Below are 20,325 nucleotides of genomic sequence, written 5' to 3' on the forward strand. Positions count from 1 at the left end.
TCCATCTGTATGTACATAGCAATAATTACATGGTTGAAGAGATATGGCTATCAATGCAGTGATTCCTAGATCTGTGTGATGCTATATTGTGTCTGACCAGTGGGGTCAGTAGAGGGACAGAAGCTGTTAAAGCACAAGGAAAACACTGGGATGATGAATGTAGTGTTGGTTCAGTCATTGGGTCATAGACATCCACACACACACACACACACACACACACACACACACACACACGCACACACACACACACGCACGCACGCACGCACACGCACGCACGCACGCACACACGCACACACACACAACCCCCTGTCTCCTTTCTTCGAGACAATTGTCCCACACTTTCACGTTCAGCGAGCTTTGGAAGCATCCATTTTACACTATGTCTACAGAGCTAATCTCCTCTCTCTCCAGTCGAGTCGGGAGTCACTGGTTCCCTCTGATACACTCTTATTAGGTGTACAGATCCAAAACACTATTACTCAACCTGAACAAAAGGGGGCAGCCTGGAGTCCCGTGGACCAGTGGTTTGGCGAAGCACGATGAGAACCGCTTTGCCTCCTTTCTCTTGCTCTCTGTGCCTGGCTAGCTCCAGGCCTGTAACACCACATCAATAACCCAGTGGGGTAGTGGCTCCGCGTAAATGTAAACACAAGGTCGCCCTTGTTCCGCTCGCCGTAGGTGTCGCCACTGTTTGGGTTCTTAACCGTTTTTTCCCCCCAAAACCTCAATATATCTAAAGAGAATTTCACACAGGGAAGGATGAAAAAGGTGAGACGTGTCATCCCATCCAGATTTAATGAAATGAAAGAGAAGAGAAGAAAAGAAAGCAGGATGAGAAGAAGGGAGAAAAAGGTTGTTGGTTAAGCGGATTCCTGGATGCCTAGCAGATGTCACCAAAATGGCAGTGTGGCCATAAGTCAGGCGTTTGGAATGGCGGCATATAAATGGGTCCTGTATATCAGGTCCTGTGAGAGAGCAGTGTAGGACCAGCGGGTTGCCCTGTGTGCCTCTGGTGCCCTAATCCCCGACACTTCAGTGGAGAAAGGCCGGTGGAATTGCATTTTTCACAGTTGTTTCTATGGCGGTGGAAACCTGCTGCTTTCTTTCTCTGAGACTTAAGTGGTATTTACTCTCGTTTGTTTTTTTCACTGGGTTTGACATTTCTATCTCTTTTTAAAGCATGAGTCAATTTAGATGAACTTTTGCTCTTTAGAAATGTTACAGAAATCTAAATATTTCTTTCTTTAGCAATCCTCTTTCCTCTTCTGTCTGCTTGCTGTCATATTAGCTCTAGCCTGTAACTCTGATGCTGTTGTTTCCGGCTCTCATACTTACAGACCATTTTCAGGCATTGGATATCCTGGGTTAAGATGACACTTATTGTGCCTTTGGATTGATATGTAAAGTACAAATAATCTTCCATGATCTGCTTCATTCAATACATTTACAATGTGTCTGTATTCACTCTGTACTGTATTCACTCTGGGCTATTTAGTCCGCCTTACAAAGCGCATGTTGTTGTTGTATGTGATATAACTGTGTGTGGGCAACAAACCTCTCATCAGAATAGACCTACTTGACAGTACAATGCAAGTCCACCAAATGCAGTGGTCTGTTGGCGAGCAGATGCTTCCCAGTGTCTGATACAAAGGATATATAACATGAACATTAGAGTTTAGCACAGAGAAACACATACAGTACACAATTGGACTCCCTGATGAAATAAAGGTTCAATAAAATAAAAGAAGACATAATACATTTAACACAAATAAATATCTCTAATACGGCATGTGGATCCCTATGTATCGCAATAGAATTCTGGTTGTGCTTTGATAGGGAAAAATCACCAGTGTTTTTTAGAATATGGTAAAAAAAAAGGCTATTTGGATTACCACGTAATGAGAAATGGAAAAACAATTTGTTGAAAGGCAAAGCAGCTATGTCCTGCGTTAACAAGCAAATTAATTCCTTATCAATAAATACACATTAGACGCATTTTATTTGGGATCCGATAACAACTGTTATGACACGGGGGCAAGGTTAGTGTTAGGACAAAGACAAACACACGATCCAGGATACATTTCCACACTCCATCCCCAGGTGGCAGCAACCAGGCCTGGCTTCTGAGCCAAGGCTTGATAAGCACATCAGGTGCTGCCAATTAGGGTGAACGTCAGAGTGCCAGCTTGGGGAGCCTGCTGCTTTTATTTCCTGGTAATGAGGCCTTTCATTTGTTTTTGAGTCTTTATTTAGGAGCGTGCCTTTTGTATTTCTCTAATTTTGTACATGTGTATGTTTCGTCACCATCGGAACAAATAATCATCTGCTTTAACTGGCTGACCAAGAGGTCAAGAGAGAGCTGACCTTGGACCAAGGTAAGGTTGCTGTCTCCCTTGGCTGATATCTCACATACATGCTCATTCAGGTTGCATACCATGTAACTAGGCCTAACAGCCCTAGACTAGGCCTAACAGCCCTAGGTTCGTAACACCAACCATTATTAAGCTGGTGTATTAACTAATAGCTTAGACAATGTTATGGTTGTTATTATGATGTCTGTTTGTCCACATTGGATTCATTCATTCATTTATTTAAATGTGTTTTCTCCCAAATGGCCACTAATGGGGTGTTGTGGTTGACTTTGATGGCCTGTGAAAGTGGTAGACAAAGCTAGATGAGGAGCTCAGTCTCTTTGTAACCAGTCCCTGAGGGCAGCAAGGCCACAGACAGCCAGACACACCAGCCCCCCCACACACACACACACACCAGAGACAGCAACAAAGAGCTGAGAAGTAACCCGCCCGGCAGTAGAGGTCCAGCCGTGAGGTCTTGGTGAGAGGGATCAAACGTAGTGAAACCTTAACTAATACAGATCAAAGCGGTACCAGTCGATACTGCACATTAGCGTGATGGAGAAATTAATTGGAGACTTGATATGAACATCAGTGGCCCAATGAGCTGCTTCCAAACCGTGAATCCATCTCACTGAGAAGACAAAGAGAAGAAAATGAAAATGTGTGGTGAGCACTGAATGGTTTATCACCCATTGTTAGTTATAAGATAAAAAAAAAAAAATGTATTGCCAATTTTAATGAAATAAGGCAATGAGCAAACGCATTAGTTGTAATTTCTGAGTTATACCACCCCTCCTTGTCACAACACAACTGATTGGCTCAAACCTGTTTAGAGGGAAATAAATTCCCAAAAAGTATAATTTAACAAGGCACACAGGTTAATTGAATGAGCCTTTTTATAAATATTTACTTCATTGTTAAGGGCTTGTAGGTAAGCATTCCACAGTTCTACACCTTTTGTATTCAGTGCATGTGACAAATACAATTTGATTTGAAATGCATTCCAGGTGACTACTTCATGAAGCTGGTTGAGAGAATGAGCAAAGGGTGGCTACTTTGAAGAACCCCATTCATAAAATATATTTTGATTTAACACTTTTCTTGGTTACCGCATGATTGCATATGATTGCATATTTCATAGATTTGATGTCTTCCCTATTATTTCACAATAATAGTAAAAATAAAGAAACCCTGGAATGAGTAGGTGTCTTAACTTTTGACTAATACTGTGTATGTGTGTGTATATATATCTAGCTCTCTCTTGCTTCCCCTTCATTTGAAAAGGAAATTAATTAAAAAACTGTTCAACTATTGAGTAAACAACTTGCCACATTTTATGCACTGCAGCGCTAGCTAGCTGTAGCTTATGTTTTCAGTACTAGATTCATTCTCTGATCCTTTGATTGGGTGGACAACATGTCAGTTCATGCTGCAAGGGCTCTGATAGGTTTGAGAACATCCTCCGGAAGTTGTCATAATCACTGTTTAAGTCTATGGAAGGGGGTGAGAACAATGAGTCTCCTGGCTGTGTTCTGGCTACACCATGGTTCTACCCTACAGAATGCTGTTGTAGCTACTGTAGACCGTCAAAGCAAAACAGTGTGTTTTAATCAATTATTTTGTGACGTGAATGCATTTTCATATACTTTCATCTAAAAATAATAACTTTTTGAATGTTTTACTATTTAAAAAAAAGATGGTTCTCCCATTCCACCTCTGAGGAGCCTCCATCTGTGTGTGAGACGTGAGAGATCCGGCACCAATCGGTCCACCAGTGCCAGTCTCTTAGGGGCCTTTTCAGTGCCGATCCGTAGACCCAAACCCTTGATTTACCCTCCCCCCAGTCGATACTGCAAATCAATTGACACAACCAGCCTTTGATATAGGTAGAATAATACATGATCAAATATCATTCTGTGTGTGAGCGCGTCTGCTGGTTTTTATGTGCGTGCCTGTGTGCGTATGTGTATGGTTATACTTTGAGTTGGTCCGCCATTGATTTTCTCTGGTGTATGAGTTTGATGACATACGTGCAGGTAAACACACGAGCCCATGGCTTAGTAATGCTGCTTAATTAAGGGTTCCCACATCCTCTCGTTAGTCAGCCCTATTGGTGTTCCCCACCACCGCGTCTCTCACTACCGGCCCGTTTCAGCACGTGTCTGTCACCGACTCTTTAAGAGATCCTATTTCTCAGTGTCTGAAACATTTCCACTGTTAAAACTGTACATGTACCCCCCCCCCCCCCCATAACCCTATACACCTTTCCCCTGTCCACATTTGCTTAGAGAAGGGGGCAAGACGAGCCCCTAGTACCTCCCGAATTGGAGCCAATACTGGAATTTCACTCAGTCTGATAAAATAAACTGGGGGAGTCTGAGACGCTGGATAAATAAGCAACACACTTTGGCTGGGAGAGCGGCTATATCCCAGTGATGGAAGTGATTGTTCCTTCTCCCCGCTGATTAAAAGGAGGTTAGAATATACAGAGGCTATTACAATCTACCGGAAAAATACCCCTAATCCTTGGAAAATAATCACCAAAACATTGTGATTGGCAAAAGTCCTGCGAATAAAGTCAGGAGCTCTGCACTTTAACTCCAAGAAGAAAAACCACACTGGCTGCACTGTGCGGATGGTAGAATGCCTCTCTCTAAGACATACCACTACGACTGCCATCAGAAACCGATGATTGCGTAATATATCAATTTCCCCCTGGCTAGCTAGCTGTCCATGTGAAGGTTCCTATAAAGTAGGAGTCCAAAACAAGCTGTTATGGTTACCACACGGTGAGTTCTGGTGACTCACAACACCCTTTGTGGACAATAACCAACCGACTCTGAATGTGCCTGTTGTACCTCTACTCCAGCTCTTTTGTATAGTTGTTGTTTTTTTTATGAAAGAGAAGGATGAAGAAGTGCCGGCAGCAGAATTAAAAAGGACGCATGTATGCAATGCACGTATAGCAGTGACCGGCAAATATTGATTACGGTGTATATGGTTTTCTGGATTCTTCTTTTAACATTAAAAGAATAATAATGTAGTTTTGAAATCACGCACATATCTGAGTGGACTGACGACTAACAAATTCAAATCAACATGAGACGTAGAAAACATAGTGGACAACTATCTTTCCACAGAAACATCCAAGAATGAAGTTCATGATTGCCTCCATTCCTTTCATCTTTTTTGATCTCCCCTGAATGAACAGAGAACATCAGATATGGGGGAGGAGAGCGCTACATGGGGAGAGATGGAGTGGTGGAAAATAAAAGCACTTTGCAGGTCTGTGCTCATCATGCAGGTCAATGGTGTGGAGGGGTACTGGTTCTGCTGGGGCTTTACATTCTTTCTCGTCTTGTCTTCTCTCGTCCTCTCTCTCTCAGGCCCCGAGTGGAGCACCAATCAACTCCATCTATTGGCAGTCCCAGTGGACCACAAACCTGATGCCTTATCAAAGGAATTGATGGAAAGAACATGGCACAAACACAACTGAATCATAAAGGTTGGAGACGCAAGCCCAGACATCTCTCTCTCTCCCTCTCATCTTGTTTCTGGCCCATGGTAGTGAGGTATTCTAGGCTCAGGGACATGAGTCACCATCCAGGGGTACTTCAACATCTTCACTTAAAATGCATTGCATTATATGGCCTCATCAAACAATAGGTCCTCTTCATGGCTGCTTTGAAGGTTGTTTGCAGGCACAAGATTGTTTGGGATGTTTGTTGTTTATTTGAGTTTCTCCTATTTTTGAAGGATGCTGCATGACGTAGCGAACAACCTCTCTTCAATCACGACAGCAATCGGTAAGTTTACCATTCGTCATGTACTCTGTGCTCATTGGTCCTGTAATGGGAATTTTAATGTTTGTGCATATAACAGTCCATTCTGCTGAAAACAAGGTTATTTGTTGTGAACACAGCACATGTTCTTGACCTATTTTGCAGTTTCCATGAAAACATTTGCTGAATGTCCACTCCCTTGTTTCAAAGATGAAAGGGAGTGATCTGTTTCAGGTCTAATTGGAGTGATGGTCATACTATAATCCAACTCTGGAAGGTTGTCCTTTTACAACACTGGTAACAGACAAACCATCTAATCCTCCAACAATGTACTGGGCCATCTGGCTCAGACAATCAACTAATATTGGCATAGCTGGACCTGGAAGTCTTCACCAGTCCAACCACCATCTCCTGACCCTGCTGTTTGTTTTGCGCGACACAGAGTGTGATTTGGGCCAGGACAGAGTACAGTCTGCGGTGTACCTAACAAGCTGGATAGGAAGCCTATGGGACTGCCTGTCTTTTTGCAGACCAGTATTGGCTGCAAATTATGATTGTGTAAATCTTGGGCTACGTGTGTGTGTGAATGCACAAGGTTGAGCACACATTGGTGAATAAGAAAGCCAAACACCAAGATTGAGGCAAGCCTGGCTAACAAGCTGTGCTGTGCTAAGAGGCTCAGAACAAAACTCTTGTTGTTGGCTTTCCAGATGGATCCTGGTGGATGGACAATGGATGATGCCTGATAGGACAGCTAGGTCTGAGTACAGCCAACACCCCCCCCCAACACCTCCCCATATAGCCACTATAGCCAGCTCTGATCCTGCAACCTGGCCAGATTCAGGCCTGGGACCACTAGGGGATCTGACTCCCTTCATTATCTGTGGCTTCTCTATCTCAAACTAGGCCTGTGTTATGAGCTACTGCTGTTGCTGCTGTTCCTGTTGCCACGGTTTCTGTCTCTGGTAGCATGCCTCTTCCTCTGACAGAACAGTTTCCAGGTAGCAAGCTAACACAAGCCAGCTAGAATCAAAGGAACATGAGGAATCACGGGTTGGCGTGTGGTATGAATGCTTGTTTCAATCTGCCATCTCTTTATCTCTTATTTTTTTTATCTTCTTCCTACTTGCTCTCAGCCACTGTCTCTCTCTCTCTCTCTCTCTCTCTCTCTCTCAGCTGCGCTCTCTCTCTCTCTCTCTCTCTCGCGCTCACTCGCTCAGCCTCTGTCTCTCTCGGTCTGCATTATGTCTCTTAATATCGTCATACTAAATACACTACATGAGCAAAAGTATGTGGGCATCTGCTCGTCGAACATCTTGTTCCAAAATCATGAGCATTAATATGGAGTGTATCCCGCCCTCTTTGCTGCTATAACAGCCTCAACTCTTCTGGGAAGCCTTTCCACTAGGTGTTGGAACATTGCTGCGAGGATGTTTGAACATTGCTGCACATTGCTACTTCCATTCAGCCACGAGCATTAGGGAGGTTGGGCACTGATGTTGGGTGATTAGGCCTGTCTCGCAGTTGGCGTTCCAATTCATCCCAAAGGTGTTCGATGAAGTTGAGGTCTGTGCGGGCCAGTCAAGTTCTCCCTCACCGATCTGGACAAACGATTTCTGTATGGACCTCGCGCTGTGCACGGGGGCATTGTCATGCTGAAACACAAAAGGGCCTTCAAAAAAACTGCTGCCATAAAGTTGGAAGCACAGAATCGTCTAGAATGTCACTGTATGCTGTAGTATTAAGATTTCTTTCCACTGAACTAAGAGGCCTAGCACGAACCATGAAAAACAGCTCCAGACCATTAATCCGCCTCCACCAAACTTAAATTGGCATTAAGCATTCGGGTAGGTAGTGTTCTCCTGGCATCTGCCAAACCCAGATTTGTCCATCGGACTGCCAGATGGTGAAGTGTGATTTTTCACTCCAGAAAATGCGTTTCCACTGCTCTAAAGTCTGATGGCGGTGAGCTTTACACCACTCCAGTTGACGCTTGGCAGTGCACACACTGATCTTAGGCTTGTGTGCGGCTGCTCGGCAATCGAAACCCATTTCATGAAGCTCCCGACGAACAGTTCTTGTGCTGATGTTGCTTCCAGAGGCAGTTTGGAACTCCATAATGAGTGTTGCAACTGAGGACAGACAATTTTTATGCACTTCAGCCCTCGACGGTCCCATTCTGTGAGCTTGTGTGGCCTACCACTTTGTGCCCTAGCCATTGTTGCTCCTAGACGTTTCCACAAAAACAGCACCTACAGTTGACCGGGGCAGCTCTAGCAGGGCAGAAATTTGACCAACTGACCTGGAAATGTGGCATCCTATGACAGAGCCACATTGAAAGTCATGGAGCTCTTCAGTACAAGCCATTCTAATGCCAATGTTTGTCAATGGAGATTGCTTGGCTGTGTGCTACATTATATTAATCTGTCAGCAACGGGTGTGGCTGAAATAGCGTAATCCACTAATTTGAAGGGGTGTCCACATACACTATACACACGAGTACGTCACAACATTCTCATTTATAAAACTGAAAAAATGACCGCATCAGGGACTCGTTTCAGGATTCCTCAGTGATTCATATATGCATTGTGTGCTTTGAAAAAAAGCGTAAACATCTCTCCTATTGCATATGTATCACTTAAACCGCTACAGTACTTATCCCTTTAAACATTTGTGGCATTAGCAAGGCGATTCCTAAAGAGACTTGACCTGGGTAATAAAGCTTGTTCTGACCTATTAAGACTCATTATCCGGAAGATGGGTAGGTTATGCAGGATAGATGGAGGGATGGAAAGAATGAGGGAGGGATGGAGGGAGAGCTGGAGGGAGGGGGAGTCAAGGTGAAAGGGGAGTCACATATGGGCGTAAACACAAGTCTTTCATGTGGAACAAGATCCTATTAGAACTAAATGCTAGTGATTTTCCGGAGCTAATTAAAAATATTGGCTCATGTTCTCATCAGTGTGGATTTGGCCTGGTTAATGACATTTGAAAATGTCTATTTTCTAATGTCCAATAAAGGGGTGATGGAGATGATGGGAAGTCTTCCTCTCAAGTGTTTGTTGTCATTATTAAGTTACATTTTAATCAAGGGGTTATGCAAGGAGTTGAAGATGAATTGCCATTAAATAGTTCATTAATGTATGGGTATAAGCCATTTTCAGTTTCGCTCTTTCTTTTCCTCTTGCTGTTCTTTTTTCTCTTCTCCTCCCTCCCTCTTGCTGCTCTCACTTCCTGTCTGTGGTAAGCTATTCATGAGCCAATGCCTGTGCTCCTCCTGACCGAAATGCTTCAAGGCCATTTCAGTAAATGTCAAAAACACAGTCTCCCCATGCTTTATCTTCACAGCACTCAAGCGGGAGCGCCATGGGGGGAAAATGACTTGAGAGAGTGCAGATCCTGTTATAATGGACAAGCACTTGGCACCTTTCCCCCGGCGAGGCTACAGCGGCCACAGCCCAATTTCTACCTCCCCAAGCGATGGAGAATGTTGGCTTAGCCGCCCACCTCTGTGTGTACGTCAGTGTCTGACTGCTGGCAGAGAGGCTAACCCGAGTGTGTGTGTGTGGTGATGTCTTTCCAGTATGATGCTTCACAGGGCAGCCGCCACAACCACACACTCATGTCACCCCAGGAGCCTAGCTCCCTACAATCCCACAATCACCCCCAAGGTCTGCACCCCCCAGCCGATCAGGCCCCGCCCTCGCCTGGCCCCCGTAGTCCACAGCCAAGCTCAACACACACTGATGAAAAACAAACACAACCCTGTCAGCCCAGCTAACTCATAGGCTAAAAATTATTCATGGAATTCATGCCCTGGAACTGAGGCACACCTAAGACCTCTTTTGACTATAGTAGCCGAAGAGGGGGACTAAATAAATAAATAAATATACATATATAACCAGAATATCAATCCTTTAGGCCTATATAATCAGAAACCCCCAGGAGCGCTCCTGTTAAACTGTTCCACAGATGTCAGTTGGCTGTTTGTTACAATTAGCATATCATTGGCTTGCCAAGTCTAGTCGCCAGGTGCTCAAAGGCCTTGGCGACCTGTATTGAAATAGAACATCCCATTCCCTTTGAGTTTGTATGCTTGCTTGGTTCATTGTCTTTTAAGATTACCAACACTGTGCCGTGAATCAAGCAGCGCGGCTTCTGAGAGGACTCGGAGCAAGTCAGAGGCCTGGATCAATGCTGAGAGCCTCTAGAGGGTGCATTAGAAGTAACACGCCAAATTGGGTCACTCTCTGTTCAAATGGAATCAAAGGGACCTAATTAAGATGGGCTAGAGGAGGAACAATGGCGTAGCGAGCTGGTCTCTTCTGGAGCGAAGTCCCATATTTCCTCTCAGCATGGGTTGCAGGAGTGGCCAGGTACTCAGAGAAGACGAAAACGTAGATAACAATTCTATAGGTTGTATTATTAAAGTTGCTTATGTGCTCCCTACTTGGGGAGGAATATACTACCCATAGGAAATGATATAGGCACATATTAATTAAACAACTAAAAGTCAAGGGACCCCAACTTTTTTAATTCATCTTGATGTGTTTTATATTGTCGTGCCTTTGAATACATTGTGCAAATATGATTTTTACCCCGATCAAAGCTGAAATGGTCATATTTTATGTAGAGCAATGGGGCGCCAAGTCAAAGTTGTGTATGAGGTTTTACTCAGGTAGCGAAAGACGTCCTGCCTCAACAACCACATACTCCGTAGTAGACATGATGGGTGTTGAAGATGGCTTCATTACTTTGACAAGAACACAAAAAGGCTTGTTTGGTAGTCAAACCACATGAGTTCATTAAGTTATGGTGCTAGCTAGAAAACATTTTCACTATGACTCTAATTGATTAAGACAAAAAATGAACAGAACCCTGTTGAAATATGAGACTGCTAGTCGTCTGGCGCTTTGGCCTTGTTAAGTCTCACTTCTAGACCTTTTCTGAGTCTGCCATTTTGACAGACAGGATGGATGGGCTCTATATCTGCCAGTCACATACAGCCCAGCCACAAAAACACTGTCCGTGTTTGACTAAGGAAGCCTACGTCAGCACAGCCCCCTCCGCAACAGTTAACTAAATAAACCGCCGTGGTCCTGTATCAAAGCTCAGCTCTATATTAGGAGATTTAGGCCCCTGCCATTTGTTGTTGTTTGAAGGGCCTGAGAGCCTGCCTCAAGATTTATTGGGCCTTAGTCACTGTGGATGTCCACCCGGCGAGGCTGAGCAAACCAAGGTCCCAGACACCAGGCCTCCCTGCTCCGCTGGCTGTTTGAAGAAAGCTCAGAATAGGGCCTTCCTATCAACACTGGAGTAATGTTTTAATCTGAGAGAAAACAAGACTTTATGTAGCTCACCCAGTGTTATATAGAGTCCCTCACAGCCACCTTCTAGGCAGCATGAGCCTGATTTTCAAAAAGGACATCAGTTTGGCATTGTTATTGATTTAATATTATCAAGGGGTGTTAGATCAGGTAATGATTTGTGTATGTTTATTGGATAGGGAGAGAGGTGAAAGGTATGTACTGAGAAAGTGCTGAAAGATAAGTGGGTCGGATTCAGACACATGCTGGCAGCGATACATCGTACATGCGCTCCAGAGGCAGGGGCTTAGACTGCTACACCACCCCATGCCTCGTATCAGAGGGGTATCTGACGAAGCAAGCAAGATCTACTCAGGGTTTTCTATAGCTAACTAGCTTCAGTTAGCTTCACGTTCCAGCTCCTTTGTCATCCAGACTGCAAAAGGTGGCTATTGCTAGTCCACCTGCGGCTAACTCTAGCAGGCTTGTAACTGCGCGCTCCTGTCGCACATGGCTAGTCGAACATCAAACTCTTCATGGAGACAATGCTAGAACATCAATCCATGGGTATGTCAGTGCCACATTTTCATTTGTGCTGACATCAAAATGAAAAAAAAAAAAAAAAATCCTGCAAATTCAGCTGGTGTGAAATGGGCTTTTAGAAGTGTCGTCTTTATTGCTTATAATTCATGTTGACTTTGGTGTGCTTATCAACGCATGACCACAAGCACCTTTTTTGGATAAGAGTGTTACATTTGTTATGCAGTACTTGAATTTTATTTAGGTTGTCTTTGTTTTTTTTTTAAAGCTAATTCTGCCCTTTATTCTTTAATATATTGCAATGGATAATCGGCTGATATTTCAAAAGTGAGTCAAATGTGAAAAATGTGATATTATTTAGTCCGTTGTCTCCCTCATATTTTGTGAATGATTACACAATCTTTGCAAGAGGGTGGGAATTTGATTCCATTGGTCCCCAACTTGTGGCTGTCTTTTCATTCAGGGTCAGTGGAGTTAGCTGAAAGTTAGCCTGCAGGATTTGTACATAGAAATGTACCTGGCTTAAAGCTGAGACACATTCGTATGACCAAAGTCACGTCGCTAGCTCCTCAAACCTGCTTGGATACCCCTCCAGGTATTGCGAAATAAACAAATAGCAGTCTGAAAATGTGTTAACAAGACAAAGGCCTCTTGTGTGTCTGATCAATTCCTGCAATAAGAGACAGGAGGGTCATTCAATGTCAGATCGATCCTGCCCGGGCTACTGTTAGATGGCACTGCTGATCAATGAGGTCTCAACTGATGTAAGTTCGCAATGGAAGACTGTGTGTGGAGCTAGTGGATCACAGATTGGGCTTTCTCAGCACAACACACACATTCAATAAATATTTCAAATAGGCAGACGGAATAATTTTGTCGACTAGACAGACCAATCAACAATTGATGTTAAATATAGCTGAGCGACACACACATCATGGCAAAGAATTAAGGACAGCTATGAATATATATTTTTTTCTTCTTCCTAAAGCATGAGGGACACCAGCTCTTTAAGACTCTGTGCTAATAAATGGCTGCCAAGTTCAACAAAGTGATAGAAATAATCATTAGTTCCCATGGCAACCAAGTAGAGTTATGCAGCCGGTGAACAATGGTGAGAGATGGCAGGAGCAATTTGCATGAGAACTGTAAGTGTTCACATGGTGCCTTGGTGGAGTAGGCACAGGGAAGAGGGTGAAAGAACGGCATCGGTATGCTTAACAAAACAGGTCATAAAAATAAGTTGCCACATCTGAAGAGCAAAGCCGCACAAAGGCTTGTGTTGAAGGAGAAATAATGATAACGGGAGAAGCACAGTGAACAATGTCGCCTCCTTTTTATTTTTATTTATTTTTATTGACGTGGATCATGGATCTAATTGATATTCCTCTGTAGCTGTTAACACATTTTCAGGACAAAGACCAAACGCTCCTCAAAGGAACTGTATAAATTCATAGCTAGACTGCAGGGCTGTTATAGCAGGAAGCGATGGAGTCGTAATCCATTTTACAGAACACACACACACATAAAAAGGGCTGAAAGAGAGACAAATTAAAAGTGAGCATATGGGGCAATGTTTATCCAATCACTAAGGGGGAATTCTGACCCCACTAAAGTGCGCGCAGTTCCTTTTTTATGCTCTTTTCTCTCTGACCTTGATCTTAAGCATGAGAATAGCATGGTATTCACCCACTATTCGCATGGGTTGGCGATGGAATAAATGAAGGTGTGGCAGAGGTCTGTCAACAGATACCCGTATTCTGACCTTGACTTAATTGCCTAATAATTCCACTACCTTAAGTGTGAGGAACATTGAATAAGACCAGCAAACCTATCTGTTCCAAGTAGAAAGAAATAACACCATTCTCCATGCACTGTAATTTACAACTTGATAAGAGCTTGGTAAATGCGCAATCTGTTTGGATAAGGTTATTTTAAGTATAAATGACACTTGTTTTAGACCTATTTTAACACTGGACACAAATGTGAAACCAGTCATCTGGCAGCAATCTGAAGCACATCAACGTTCCCATAGTGAAGTTTATGAAATGCTGTGCCATTTAGCATCATTTAAATTGTGGGGACTTTTAACTTGCAGGGAGCGGCACTCTTGAACGTCTTAACTATTGGCTACCCCGACCTTTCCTGCTTCCTATTTCTGTCATGTTAAATATTAGCCACGACCAGTATCGAACATCAGTAGGCCTAATAAGCACCCACATTCAACTGCCAATTTATAGCTATCAGGGATGTCAAACTCACTCCACTGAGGGCCTAGTTTTTACAAGTTTTTGTTTTTTCCTTTCAATTAAGATGTCGATACCCAGGTGAGGGGAGTGCTTTACTAAGGAGTGACCTTAATTAATCAGTTAAGTTAAAGGGAGGAGCGAAAGCCCACAGACACTCGGCCCTCCTTGGGATGAGTTTGCCACGTGGCCTACATTATCATTCCATTTAATTACAGAGTTTAGCTTACCTACATTTGCTTCCTCTGTTGTTGCTGAGGCTCGATCCAATTTTCGTAGAAAAAAAGCATTAAATTCACATGAACTCGTGTGATTTGATGTGAAGTTAATGCAATGATGTGAAGCAACGTGATAATATAAAACTACACGTGACAACAGGTGAGCACATGTGAGAACACAATCTTGTGAAGTAAATGTAACAACCTGGGGATGCTACATTTAAACGTGATACCATGGCACTACATATGAGACAACTTTGAGCACGTGAAAACCCAGGTGTCATGTTTAGAATATTTTAATTTTGAAAGGCATACTTTACATTAACTAAATTTAAACAGTCATGGTTCTCTGAAGGTTTTTGTCTAGTTAAGGTGAAAATATAGTACCAGTCAAAAGTTTGGACACACCTACGCATTCCAGGGTTTTTCTTTTTCTTTTTTTAAACTATTTTCTACATTGTAAAATAACATTCAAACTATGCAATAACACATATGGAATCATGTAGTAATCAAAAAAAAATTATATTTGAGATTCTTCAAAGTAGAAACCCATGTTTTTTTGGTCACATACACATTTAGCAGATGTTATTGCGGGTGTAGCGAAATGTTTGTGTTCCTAGCTCCAACAGTGCAGTAGTATCTAACGATTCACAACAAAACACAGAATGGATTCCACAGAATGGAATTAAGAAATATATAAATATTTGGGTGAGCAACGACAGAGTGGCATTGACTAAAATACAGTAGAATAGAATACAGTAGATACATATGAATGACTAAAGCAGTATGTAAACATTTGTTAAAGTGACAAGTGATTCCATGTCTACAGGGCAGCAGCCTCTAAGGTGCAGGGTTGAGTAACTGGGTCGTAGTCGGCTAGTGATGGCTATTTAACAGTCTGATGGCCTTTGAGATAGAAGCTGTTTTTCAGTCTCTTGGTCCTAGCTTTGATGCACCTGTACGGAACTCGCCTTCTGGATGGTAGCGGGGTGAACAGGCCGTGGCTCAGGTGGATGATGTCATTGGCCTTCCTGTGACATCGGGTACTGTAGGTATCCTGGAAGGCAGCCTGTGTGCCCCCGGTGATGCATTGGGCAGTTGCCGTATCAGGTTGCAGTTGCCGTACCAGGTGGTGATGCTGTCGAGTGTGCATCTAAAGGTTTGAGAGGGTTTTAGGGGCCAATACCCTCAGGTTGAAGAGGCGCAGTTGAGCCTTCTTCAGTACACTGTCTGTTTGGGTGGACCATTTCAGATTGTCAGTGATGTGTACGCCGAGGAAATTGAAGCTTTTCACCTTCTCCACTGCGGTCCCGTCGATGTGGATGGGGGCGTGCTCCCTCTGCTGTCTCCTGAAGTCCACGACCGCTCCATAATTTTGTTGACGTTGAGCGAGAGGTTATTTTCCTGGCACCACTCCGCCAGGTCCCTCACCTCCTCCCTGTAGGCTGGGTTGTCATTGTTGGTAATCAGGCCCACTACTGTTGTGTCATCTGTAAACTTGATTGAGTTAGAGGTGTGCTTGGCCACGCAGTCATGGGTGAACAGGGAGTACAGGAGGAGGACTGAGTTGAGGATCAGCGAAGTGTTGTTGTTTCCTACCTTCAACACCTGGGGGAGGCCCGACAGGAAATCCAGGAGTTCGGAACCAGGGCGCCGATCTTAATGATGAATATGGAGTGTACTATGGTGTTGAATGCTGAGCTATAGTCAATGAAAAGCATTCTTAAATACAGTTGAAGTCGAAAGTTTATATACACCTTAGCCAGTAAAAATGCCCTGTTTTAGGTCAGTTAGGATCACCACTTTATTTAAAGAATGTGAAATATCAGAATAATAGTAGAAAGATTATTTACTTTCATCACATTCCCAGTGGGTCAGAAGATTACATACACTCAATTAGTGTTTGGTAGCATTGCCTTTAAATTGTTTAACTTGGGGCAAATGTTGCGGGTATTCATCCACCAGCTTCCTACAATATTTTGGGTGAATTTTGGCCCATTCCTCCTGACAGAGCTGGTGTAACTAAGTCAGGTTTGTAGGCCTCCTTGCTTGCACACACTTTTTCAGTTCTGCCCACACATTTTCTATAGGATTGAGGTCAGAGCTTTGTGATTGACACTCAGGGACACCCAGGGACTGGTGACACCCAGGGACTGGTGCACTTCACAAAATAGATGGCTTCATGAGGATGGAAAATTACCTGGATATATTGAAGCAACATCTCAAGACATCAGTTAGAGCTTGGTCGCAAATGGGTCTTCCAAATGGACAATGGGCATACATACCAAGCATACTTCCAAAGTTGTGGCAAAATGGCTTAAGAACAGCAAAATCAAGGTATTGGAGTGGCCATCACAAAGCCCTGACCTCAATCCTATAGAAAATGTGTGGGCAGAACTAAAAAAGAGTGTGGAAGCAAAGAGGCCTACAAACCTGACTCAGCTGCTCTTTAATTATTTGTTACTTTTATTTATTTTTTAGGTATTTTTTCTTAACTGCATTGTTGTTTAAGGGCCTGTAGGTAAGCATTTCACTGTAAGGTGTTGTATTTAGAACATGTGACATACAATTTTGATTTGATTTGATCCCTAATATTCTGAACCCGTTCTCTCAATATTCCAGTACAGGGCTCTCCAACCCTGTTCCTGGAGAGCTACCCTCCTGTAGGTTTTCAATCCATCCCCAGTTGTAACTAACCTGATTCAGTTTATCAACCAGATAATTATTAGAAGCAGGTGTGCTAGATTAGTGTTGGAGCGAAAACCAGTGGCTGAATAAAAAATATCTGAGTGTGCAAGTTATCCACACCAACATGGCACGCAATGTGACTGAAATAGGTTCGTTTGAATACCAAATACTGAGACATGCATAGGAAAGGAGTGCGTTGGAGAGGCGTATATTTTTCTAAGTCTCAAGGGAGACTCCCATTTAATCATTTGCTTCTCTGTTCGATAATAATTAAAATTGTACAGTAAGATATCAATTTCAATGGAAAGGATGAGCATTATTTTCCCGATTTGAAGTACTTGAGTACAGGAAACTGTCCTTACAAGTGTTATAAATCTAGTATATGAAGAAGAAAAATATGTGCAAGGGGGAAATGTAGACACACCTCTAATAATCTAATGTACTTGGTAGGGTCAAACGAATAAGACTAATTAGGCTATGAATGAGTCTGTTAGAAATTGGCACCAGTCTGGCAACCTGCAAACCTGGCATGCCTCTGAGAACGCCAAGGAGTCAAAGGTTAAAAAAAATAATAATAACTCCAGTCGTAAACTTATATTACAAGTACTAACTTTGATTTGTATTACACACATCAAGGGATTACTGTAGTCCAAGCAAAATAGTATCAGACCCAACTATACGCATACACAAGTATACACATGCATACTGCAAGTCTTACTGTAAATCCTTCAGCGGGTATCTGGCAACTAACTCCACAAAGCCACCCTCATAAAATTATTATAACGTACATGAGAGCAGATCCCCAAGTGTTCTCATTGAAAACTTCATGAATTAATCAGTTGCTCATATTCTTATTAATATCATAATCAAGAAGTTTGATGAGAACATGCAGGCTCTGAAATATTAACAGCATTTTATTATTAACATTTTTTTTTTGGGGGGGGGGGGGTCGATAACAAACTCTCATGAATTACATTACCGCCCTTTTAAAGTTTGTTAAATACTACGGAACCCATTGCAACTTTTCATACTTACAGTGGTTAATGGGGTTAAGACAACTGTTTTGCACTTCACGACAAAGAGGCAAGACACTTTTACTTTGATAACGCTCGGCATAGGGAAAGTAAGCACACCTCTTATCCGGTGTAAAAAAAACTCGGACCAATGTCCCCTATTCCCAAATCCACTTGAGGGATATAGAGTACCCTTCTCTTTTTGAGTGTGATCTAAGTAGCTAGATAGCTGGATCTTGAGTGTGATTGGTCAGGTCTGTAAGAAATGGCTTCCCTCATCCTCTGAGATTTCCCCAACCCTGTAACCAAGTAAGAGGCACTGTGTGGGACAGCCATTTTCCCATCAGTTTCACCATTCAATCAGGGTGTCCCGTATCTGTCTCTGCCAAGGCGCTGGGCCTAATTGTTTATGTATTGTTTGGGCTCATACGTAGCTCCATCCATTGACATACATGTTATCAAGAAGAAGAAGCCGAGGAAGAAGAGCGTGACACTTTTGTTTTAACATTTTATTAGTGTGTTGCCATGAATACGAGTGTATGACACATGCTGCACAAACACAGGAACACTGTTTCATGCTAATGCCTAAACCAGACCCGCCCTTATCATTATGAGTCCCGCCGTGTCGCCCACACACATGCTGTTTGTGGCACAGTACAAGTATCTATTCTAGCCAGGCGGTAAAACAATCTTTCAAGGTCTACCATAATTCATGTCTTTGTGTCTTGTGGAGTCTGTACAGTATGTAAGTTACCTGCCTTCTAAACCTGGTCACATCTCTGACATCTTTACATGCTAGCTCAGATGACTGTACCCTACTGCAGTCCAGTATACTGGACACATCCTGCCACAGAGACGAGTCATAATGATCCACTGCCGATGGCAGCATGCGGTTAACATGTTTTGGTTAGGGCAGTTTACATTATTGTACAGGGAACAGTTTAGAACTACACAGTGGCCTAATTGTGAAGGATAATGACAACAACAATCTGTTTCAGTGATTTAATGAACACAATAACCCAGAAAACTGGTCACGGTTGTGATTTTAGAAGTGAAGAAGCCTGGAAAAACCTGTTGGAGTTCTAAATATTGCCACACGGGGAACCTTTCCAGTTCAAAAATGTTACTTGAGGAACCAGGGTCTTCATGGAACCCCTATGTAAAAGTTTTAACCAGAACCTTTTTGTGATGACGGGGATCAATTTTGATTAAAAATATATATATAAATATATATATATATATATATATATATATATATATATATATATTGTAGAGATGACAGCCTAATAGAAGATTGGAGGTGTGGCTTATTGGAGGTGTGGCTTGCAAATAGTTATATTTCGCTACCTGTTAGAGTAAATATAATTATTGTTTATGTTAAGTTTGTACGATAGAAATGTATATTGTCTTTGTATCTTAATGCTTATTGCATTCTAAAAATATTAATATACTAAACTAAAATAGAAATGCAACAATTTCATAGTTTTTACTGAGTTACAGTTGATATAAGGAAATCAGTCAATTGAAATAAATGTGTTAGGCTGTAATCTATAGATTTTACATGACTGTGCAGGGGTGCAGCCATGGGTGGGCCTTGGAAGGCATAGGCCCACCCACTGGGCAGCCAGGCCCAGCCAATCAAAATGTGTTTTTCTGTACAAAATGGAGTTATTACTAACATAAATACTCCTCAATTTCATCAGCTGTCCAGGTGGCTGGTCTCAGATGATCCCGCAGGAGAAGAAGGCGGATGTGGAGGTCCCGGGCTGTCATGGTTACATGCGGTCTGCGGTTGTGAGGCCGTTTTGATGTACTGCTAAATTCTCTAAAATGACTTTGGAGTCAGCTTTTGGTAAATAAATTAACATTCAATTCTCTGGCAACAACTCTGGTGGACATTTCTGCAGTCAGAATGCCAATTGCACGCTCCCTTAACTTGAGACATCTTCAGCATTGTGCTGTGACAAAACTGCACATTTCAAAGTGGCCTTTTATTGTCCACAGCACAAGGTGCACTTGTGTAATGATCATGCTGTTGAATCTGCTTCATAATATGCCACACCTGTCAGGTGGATTGATTATCTTGGCAAAGGAGAAATGTGACTAGTTTCTGGAAACTAGCGTATGTCGCACCTAGGGCTGTGGCGGTAATGACATTTTGTCAGCCGGTGATTGTCAAGC

General features: G+C 42.7%; 1 long non-coding RNA gene across 1 annotated transcript; it reads left to right on the forward strand.

Moving 5' to 3' along the window:
- The first annotated feature begins 2,186 nt into the window (after positions 1-2,186).
- On the forward strand, positions 2,187-20,122 carry LOC115130829 (uncharacterized). Its single transcript, XR_003863851.2, has 5 exons — positions 2,187-2,375; positions 5,566-5,639; positions 5,741-5,859; positions 6,111-6,160; positions 19,848-20,122. It is a non-coding gene; the product is annotated as an uncharacterized LOC115130829 (long non-coding RNA).
- The last annotated feature ends 203 nt before the right edge of the window (positions 20,123-20,325 follow it).

Source organism: Oncorhynchus nerka, linkage group LG1 (genome assembly GCF_034236695.1).
Source record: "Oncorhynchus nerka isolate Pitt River linkage group LG1, Oner_Uvic_2.0, whole genome shotgun sequence".
Lineage (NCBI taxonomy): Eukaryota > Metazoa > Chordata > Actinopteri > Salmoniformes > Salmonidae > Oncorhynchus > Oncorhynchus nerka.